General features: G+C 39.3%; 1 non-coding gene across 1 annotated transcript; it reads left to right on the forward strand.

Annotated features, from left to right (window-relative positions):
- Positions 1–8,583: 8,583 nt before the first annotated feature.
- On the forward strand, positions 8,584–8,690 carry LOC141688698 (small nucleolar RNA R71). Its single transcript, XR_012562131.1, has one exon. It is a non-coding gene; the product is annotated as a small nucleolar RNA R71 (small nucleolar RNA).
- The last annotated feature ends 200 nt before the right edge of the window (positions 8,691–8,890 follow it).

An 8,890-nucleotide genomic window follows, 5' to 3' on the forward strand; every position in this document is an offset into this window, starting at 1 on the left:
ATCTTGGCGGGGTCAACTAAAACTCTTTTGCTACTCACCACATGTCCTAAGAACTGAACTTCCCTTAACTAAAACTCGCATTTCGAGAACTTGGCATATAATTTCTCATTCCTCAAGATTTCTAAGACTATCCTCAAATGTTCTGCATATTCTTGCTCTGTCTTTGAGTAGATTAGAATATTATCTATAAAAACTATCATACATATATCTAAGTACTTTTTGAACACTCTGTTCATCAAATCCATAAAGGCTGCGGGTGCATTGGTTAGCCCAAACGACATGACTAAGAACTCATAGTGTCCATACCTAGTGCAAAAAATAGTCTTCGGTATATCCTCAGGTTTGATTTTCAACTGGTGATACCCTGTCCTCAAATCTATTTTGGAAAAATGCACAGCTCCCTTGAGTTGATCGAATAGGTCATCAATTCTAGGGAGAGGGTACCTATTCTTAATAGTCAGCTTATTCAATTCTCGATATTTTATGTATAATCTCATACTGCTATCCTTTTTCTTTACGAAAAGTATTGGCGCTCCCCATGACGACATACTGGGTCTTATCATCCCATTATCTAATAACTCTTGCAGTTGAGAAACTAGTTCCTTCATCTCAACTGGGGCTAGCCTATAGGGGGCCTTGGATACTGGTTCCGTTCCCGGTGCTAATTCTATAGCAAATTCTATTCCTCTGTCGAGTGGCAACCGTGGTAAGTTCTCTAGAAATACATCCTCAAATTTATTTACTATGGGTATGACCTGTATGTTAGGAACTTCCTTCTTCATATCCATCACATAAGCTAAATAGGCCTCGTTTCCTTTCTTTAACAACCTTTTTTCCTATAGCATGGTCAGAAATTTCTGGGTCTGTCGTTGCCCTCTAAACACTACTTCTTTTCCATTTTGCACTCTTATCTTTACCCTCTTTCGTTCACAATCTATTTGCGCTCCATTACTGGATAACCAATCCATTGCTAAGATTACATCAAATTCTCCTAACGCAAATGAGATTAGGTCAACTTCGAAGACTCTTCCTTCTAATTTCAACTTGCATTTATGGTGGACTTGATTTACAGGAATTATTTTTTTGTTTGCTATTTCCATTTGTAATACCTCACGTAAGGATACGGCGTTAAGTTTTAACCTTTTATCAAAATCTTGAGATATAAATTACTTGGTTGCTCCAGAATCAAATAGGACATTTGCATGTTCAAAATTTAACATAAGGGTACCTGCTATCACGTCAGTGTTTCGGACAGCATCCTGAACGGTCATGTTGAAGGTCCTAGCAGCTGGGGGTCGGTTGGATGCAGCTTTGCTCATTCCTGAGGCTGGGGGTCTCAATGTCGGGCAATCCTTCCTCATGTGCCCTACTTTTCCATATTGGAAACATGTCACGCTGGGTTGGTTGCAGTTATTGGAAAGGTGTCTGGTCTGACCACACTTATAGCATTTCAAAGGGGCTCTCGCCTGGCTGCACACTCCAAGGTGTCTCCTCCTACAGGTTTGACATTTCGATATTGGGGCACGGGGTTGGCTATGAAATGTTGCCCTAGATTATCCATCGCCCTGGCCAACACTCTCACTTGGGGCCTTTCTGAATTCGGGGCCTCTCGCAGGTTGGGACAACACTCCCCTGACGAACCTGCTCGGATGACTCCTGTTCCCGGTACCTACTCCTCCTCCTCCGCCTTGGCTTCCTATCTTCCTCTTCCTATTTTCCTTTTCCTTCACACTCTACTCACTGCCAGCTTCAACAATCAAGGCTTTTTGCACTAAGGTGGCATAATCTGTCAGCTCTAGTACTGCCACTCAGTTCTGGATCCACTGTTTCAGACCAAGCTGAAACCTTCTCGCTTTTTTCTCTTCGATATTCATTTACACAGGAACAAATCGTGATAGCTCAGTAAACTTGGCCTCATACTCTGCCACAGTCATCCTATCCTGTTTCAACTCCAGAAACTTAATCTCCATCTGGGTTTCCATAAACCTAGGGAAATACTTGTCTAAGAACAGTCAGGGTAAACCTATCCCATGGAATCACAACATCAGTCTCTAGGTTTCATTTGGACTCCCACCAGTGATTAGCTTCTCCTTTCAACATGTAAGAAGAAAAAATGGTCTTGTGTCGTTCTTCCACACCTAGTATGTTAAAGGACTTTTTTATCTCTTTGAGCTAGGCCCGTGCTTCATCGGGGTCGGAAGATCCTAGAAACTCTGGGGGCTTAAGAGATTTGAACGCCCTGAAGGGAGTGGCTGCAGTCTGTTGGGCAGCATGCGGCTATGGTGGAATGGGCTATTGGTTCAGATTTGCTCTTAAAAGTTCCATAAACTCATTCATGGGGTTCCCTCCCTGATGGGTATCCTCAGCCTCTTCTTCTACATATTCTTCCTCATCATATTCATTATAGTCTAGGTCCTCTTCACTTTCTTCGTTTACTACAGGGCCAGGTTCATTCCGTTGTTGGTTAACAGATTCTGCGGGCTGTGCCCTGGTTCCTCTTCTACGGGGTGGCATTATTCTGGTAATGAAAATTTATCAATATAGTTACAATTATTTTACAATTGGATTAATTTATTCATATGTAAGCATATCATCTATTATCTAGCATGTTTTTATCAAGTGCAATATTATGGAAATCAATTTCTTAATAACTTCTAGATATATACCATAGGGTCTCCCAATTATATCTTGGGGAGAAAACAACTAACCGAGTTCATACATGGCTTGATTCTACTACATCATTACTTGTCTTGACTACTGAAATGCAGATACATAAGCCATGTACCCTGAAGGGCTAGAAACGGTATCTACTACTAGCTATCCTATCAAAATTGGTGACAAGTCACCCATCCTTCTTCGAGGTCCATAAATAGTCACTCGTCCCTCAGTCACTGTCACTGTGTGTGAGGTCATGCACCCTCCTCATCACTCCTGCCAACATCAGTTCTGCATCAACTACCGGGATGTATCCCCCAGCCGCCATCATCCTCATCTGAACCCGGGTACGGAGCTCGATCCCGTCAATCTCTTTACGGGCTATGGCCGGGGAAACAGCTCTGAAGTCCCCTGGGTATCCTAGTCTGATAGCTCTCTCTTAGTTGTCAGTATCTGGCGTAACTCCAAAATGCGGGTAGATGCCGTAGTGATCTCAGCGTTAAGCTCAGCCACCATCTAGTCGTGTACAGCTACATGCATGTCGCCGGGGATGGTAGAGGTGAGTCTGGGTCTCTAGAGGATATGTCATAAGCCTCTTCGATCTGTGCATCCATCCCATCATCCTCATCATCATCAGTATAGGGCAAAGAGCTCTGCGTCCCTGGGTGTGGTGTAGGAGAGCGAATAGTCGGGAGAGGGTACATCTCTACATCCTTCCAGCCTAAGTCATCTCCCTGGGGCATCTCAACGTCATCAGCTATGGGGACAGGAAGGTCGGTCTCCTCCTCCGGGGCATCCTCAGTAGGGTCATCGTTTGAGTCATCAATGGGTGGGTCCTCCGGCTCGGGAATAGGGTCACGCTCAGGGACAATAGCATCATCAACAGGGTCAACCTCCCTCGTAGGCTCCATTGGTACCTGACATAATAGGCAAGGTGTTACTAACTTAGAGTCGGAATTCCCTTGAGGGTAAAACTGTCAAGACTACCCATGTAGCCCGACGACGAACTCGACTTGAACTCCAATTGATTATTTTATTATTCATATATCTACGTATTTTATATCCTATCGTTTCCAAGATTTGATAACATAAGACTCTGATACCATTTTTGTGACGCCCCAAAATTCGGGGTCAGGGATCTCGGAGGCCATGCCATCTCAATCACTATAAACCACATACCTTGCATCACAATATATAAATGCTCGTACTTTAAGACCCCATACTTATCACACACACACACACTTATAGATTATTGTCTTGGAAATGAATCATTCATTACTAGAGTAGATAAACCACAAAGTGATAATTATTACAACCCAAAAGTAATTAAGTCTTACCGGGGAATAACCTTTAAGTAAGGCTAGTCCGTCGGCCAAATATACATTTCTTATTTATTACCTTACATAAGTCATACTTATAAATAAGCAGAACTAAAAACAACTGAAAACCAAGCCACCTTATTCAGACTACCTGTGGTACAACACCAAACAACCTACGGAACATCTGGCCATTTCCTACCCATTTCCTGGATGTGGTTCTCATGGTAGGCATCTTGATTCACTGTTGTATTGTGTCAATTTAAGAAAACAAGTGTGAGCTATAATGCCCAGCATAAAAATGTACTGTATGAAAATGACTGTATGATAACTCACGTAAAACATCATATATGATAATTATGTTTTATTCAAAAATAGTTTTCCTTGGTGATATACACCTTCTTTTGAAAATAATTCTTTAATGGATTTTATTATCCTGCGAATATCTTAATAGTAAACCCAGCACCTAGGCTTGGGTTACAGTATTGCATCACAATTCCAATTGGAAGAATAGGACATTCACCGGAGCCACCGTATACGATGATCAGTCGTACTACGAAAATAGTAACCTTTTCTACATGTAGATGGACGATTCCCTTTTATTATTGGTTATCACCCTGGCCGCATTTGGGCCTTTTCTGTGTCTATCCCTCTCAGTTACACACTTCGTGTCTATCCCTCCCAAGACATGGTTTTGCGTCCATCCCTCTCAGGTACGCATACTCCACATGTTCATCAGTATATAAGATACCTTCTCATATGGTAGTAAATTGGTAGTCTCCCCAGTCCATGAAGTACTGGAGTCTACCCCTCCTTGTCCTTGTAAGAATCTCATCATCAATCTGGAACTTATATTATTCCCCAATCATGTTGCTTGTTGATAGGTATAGTTTGATTTGTACGTATATATATGTACTTTCGAGAATTTTCGGAGGAAGTACTAAGGATGTGAGTTGACTGTTGTCAACATATTTGTTATATAAGGGGGAGTTTCTTTTGAAACTATAATCCAAATATTTAAAATAAGTCGAGATAATATTCTCCGACGATCTGAAATTATTCGAATGATTTTCCGAAAATCAGAAAGTATTTTGAATCAGGTTCTATGATTTTTAAATCATAATTAAACCATTAAATAACTAATGCTTAATAATCAAATATTAATCGTTGAATAATTAAACCTCGAATAATTATACATTTAAAATAATATTTAAAATAATATTCCTCAACTAATTTATGTTTAAGTAATTTAATAATCTTTAATATTTAATCGTGTCTGAAATAAATATTTACTGGAGAATACATCTCCCATAATAAATAAATAAATAGTAAATAGATATTTATTATTCGAATGATAAAGTATAGTTGAGGATAAATATATGATCTTTAAAAATCATTTTAATAAAAGTTCGAGGTGTTTAGTATTTTGTTAGTGGACGTTGAGTCCTTTTAAACCGTACTACTATGGACTTTTAATCGTCCTATAATATCACCGGGATGATCACCGGGTTTTTGTCTTAAAATCCCGACCGACTCATGGTCTTATACTCATACATCACGCTTAAAGCGGAATTAAACATTCTACGATACTTACTTAGCGTACAATATCGCTATATTATGCAAAAAGTTCAATTACTACGTATCATGGCAAGCATGGTATTTATGCAATGATAATAAAACAATCCTTTCACAACACAACAGTAAATGGAGTTGGGTTCGTAAACTTGCCTGGGTATCTCGAGGTGGAGGATGCTCTAGGTTCCGCTTGGAAATATATAATCATAAACACAATTCGTTTCGTTAGGTCCCGTTCTAATTTACGGCTACCCGAACTCATGCGCTAATTATTATGCACCCTCTCAACTTATATTACCCTTATTATTCCTTTAAGTCCTTATTCACATCATGGTCGCTTCCTTTTTCAAAGTATCTTAAGTCCTTATTCTAATTGCGCGATCTCGGCTCCGATATTTTTATAAAATTTAAAAATCATTAATTTTACTTGAAATTTTTAGGAAAGTTAGGAAACTCAATATACTACTCTATGTAAAAATTTCATGATTTATGAACATTCTTAAGTCGATCCTTTATATTTTCAAAGTTCTTAATTCGTAGCAGTTTTTATCGCGTAAATCACTTTTAGTAAAACGGTCATAACTTTTGATACGTAAATCGGAATCAAGCGATTCAAACGCCTAAACAATCCTTATAACATTTTATATCATAATAAAGGGTTTAATTTCAAGAAACTACAGTTTACATCTTCGGAACTTTCTGCAGAAACTTAAAGTTATGTTTTGTTCGTTTTAACGAGATTAAGGTTACGATCGGAGTTTCATTTATGCCTTAAATCTTTATACTACCACCAATAATCAACATATCATCATCACCACACTAACTCCTCTCAAGAACATCATGTTCTTGAGGCAACAACAATCAACCTTGAATCTACTTGGCTAAACATCAAGATTACAATAAAACTCCCATCAAAACTAGGTTTACAACTATATACTAAAAGGATCTTGAACTTAAATCTTAAATAAGGTAGGGTTAAAGCTTTATACCTTTCTTGAGAGGTTGAGATGTGTTCTTGATGATGGTGAAGTCTTGGGAGTGCTTAGTATTGTTTTTGGAACCTAAAAAAACTATTAAAATCAAGAAACCAAAGAAGAGTTACTATTCACACTATTCATTATCAACTTTCTTGATTTTATTTCACCCATCAAACCTTGATAAAAAGAGCACAAAGATTTATCTACCTTAGTTTGGTTGGTAGGAAGCTTGAGAATTAATGGGAGGATTTATCCATGGCTAGAGCTTGAAGTTTTGATTTTGATTTCTTGGTTGGAGATGAAAAAGCCGAATGGAATGGTTGGGAGAGAAAGAGAGAGTTTTTGGTGATGCTTCCTTGGTTGCTTCTTGGAAATGAGGCTTGTGATATCTTTTTATTTGATTTTTATTCCTTACCATCTATCCTAGGATTTGATCTTTGTTGCCAATCTTGGAGACAATCTAGCTAGCATTGGTAGATTACAAGCTAAGCCACTTGTTTAGCTCTTTAGCTTACTATTTGACAGTCTTGGTTGATCATCCTACACCTTAGCTCACTATTTGATAAAGTAACCATGGTTAATTTTCTACCATGGTTAGTTAGTGCGTTATGTTTATTTAATCGTTTACACGTTCGCTCGGTCGCTTAAACGTTTTCGTAATACTTCCTCGTAAATGGTTCGTGACGTAATTCCTCTCGTATTTATTCCTTATGTTTTAAATTATCATACTTGGATATAAATCCATAGGGTTCTAAATTTGTAATTATATTGTGATTCCTGTAATCCTCGATGATTCGTAAATATGGTCATTTTTCAAAGTTCATCTTCTTCGAAAACTAATAACGTTTGCATACACTCATTTGGTACGTATAATCATAATATCAACTCCGAAACTCATTTTCTCATGCACTACATAGTGTGGGCTAAAAAGTTTTCCCCATCCGTCAGGGTTACTATTCATTAAACGTTTTACAAGGTCTCAAAAATTCGAGTTATTACAATACCTTTCATAAACTTTGCGTAACTAGGCATCTGCTCAAGAGCCTCAGCGAAAGGTATGTTGATATGAAGTTTCTTGAACACTTCCAGAAACTTCTCAAATTGCTTGTCCAGCCTTTTCTTCTGTAGCCGCTTAGGAAAAGGAGGTGGAGGATAGATCTGTTTCTCCCCTGTATTACCCTCAGGAGGAGTGTACTCAACAGTAGTCTTCCTTGGTTCTACTTCTACTTCCTGATGCTCTACTTCTTTCTCAGTCCCAGCTTCTTCAGTCGATACTTGAGTTTGTTCGAGATTCGCAACTTTTCCAGACCTCAAGGTGATTGCCTTTACCTGCTCCTTAGCTTCCCTCTTTCCTGGCACTTCAGTGTCACTAGGTAGTGTACCAGGCTGACGATTTAGCAAGGCATTGGCAATTTGCCCAATTTAATTTTCCAAGTTCTTGATATAAACAACTTGACTCTTGCACATAAGCTTCAACTCCTCTAATTAAGATTTTTCATTAGCTTGTTGCGGCGAAGTTGCTGTCTAGGTGCATATTGCGGTAAGTAAAAACCAGGGGGTTGTACTGCTTAGCTGGATACTGCTGATAAGGCTGTTGAACCACATTCTGAGCTTTGCTCCAACTGAAATTAGAATGAATGCGGTTGTTGGGATGATAAGTGGCTGGCACAGGTTGCTGCGAATGTTGAAAGTTGCTCACGAACTGAGCTGATTCACTAGAAATTGCACACTGATCAGTCTCATGGGCACCAGCACAAAGCTCACAGACACTAGCAATTTGATAAACTCCATAATTAGCCAAAGTGTCCACCTTCATCGTCAAAGCCTTAAGTTGGGCAGCTATAGCAGTTGCTGCATCCAACTCCAGAATTCCGATAACTTTTCCCTGAGTCAATATATGGGAAGGATTCTGGTACTCATTAGCAGCCATCAGTTCAATCAGTTCATAAGCTTCATCGTAGCTCTTATCCCACAAGGCTCCTTCTGATGCCACATCGAGCATGGGTCTAGAAGTAGCACCCAATCCAATATAGAAACAGTTTATAATCATCCAATCAGGCATGTCATGGTGTGGGCACTTCCTTAACATCTCGTTATATCGATCCCAAGCCTCACACATAGATTATCAAGTTTGCTGAGCAAACTGAGTAAGAGCATTCCTGATTGCAGTAGTCTTCGCCATAGGGAAGAATTTAGTGAGAAACTTTTGAGCAAGATCTTCCCAAGTGGTGATAGACCCTGCTGGTAGAGAATGTAACTAGCACTTAGCTTTATCCCTCAGAGAGAATGGGAAGAGTCGCAGCTTGATAGCATCTTCAGTCACATCATTGAACTTGAAAGTGTCGTAGATCTCGATGAAATCCCTGA

Source organism: Apium graveolens, chromosome 9 (assembly GCF_009905375.1).
Source record: "Apium graveolens cultivar Ventura chromosome 9, ASM990537v1, whole genome shotgun sequence".
Lineage (NCBI taxonomy): Eukaryota > Viridiplantae > Streptophyta > Magnoliopsida > Apiales > Apiaceae > Apium > Apium graveolens.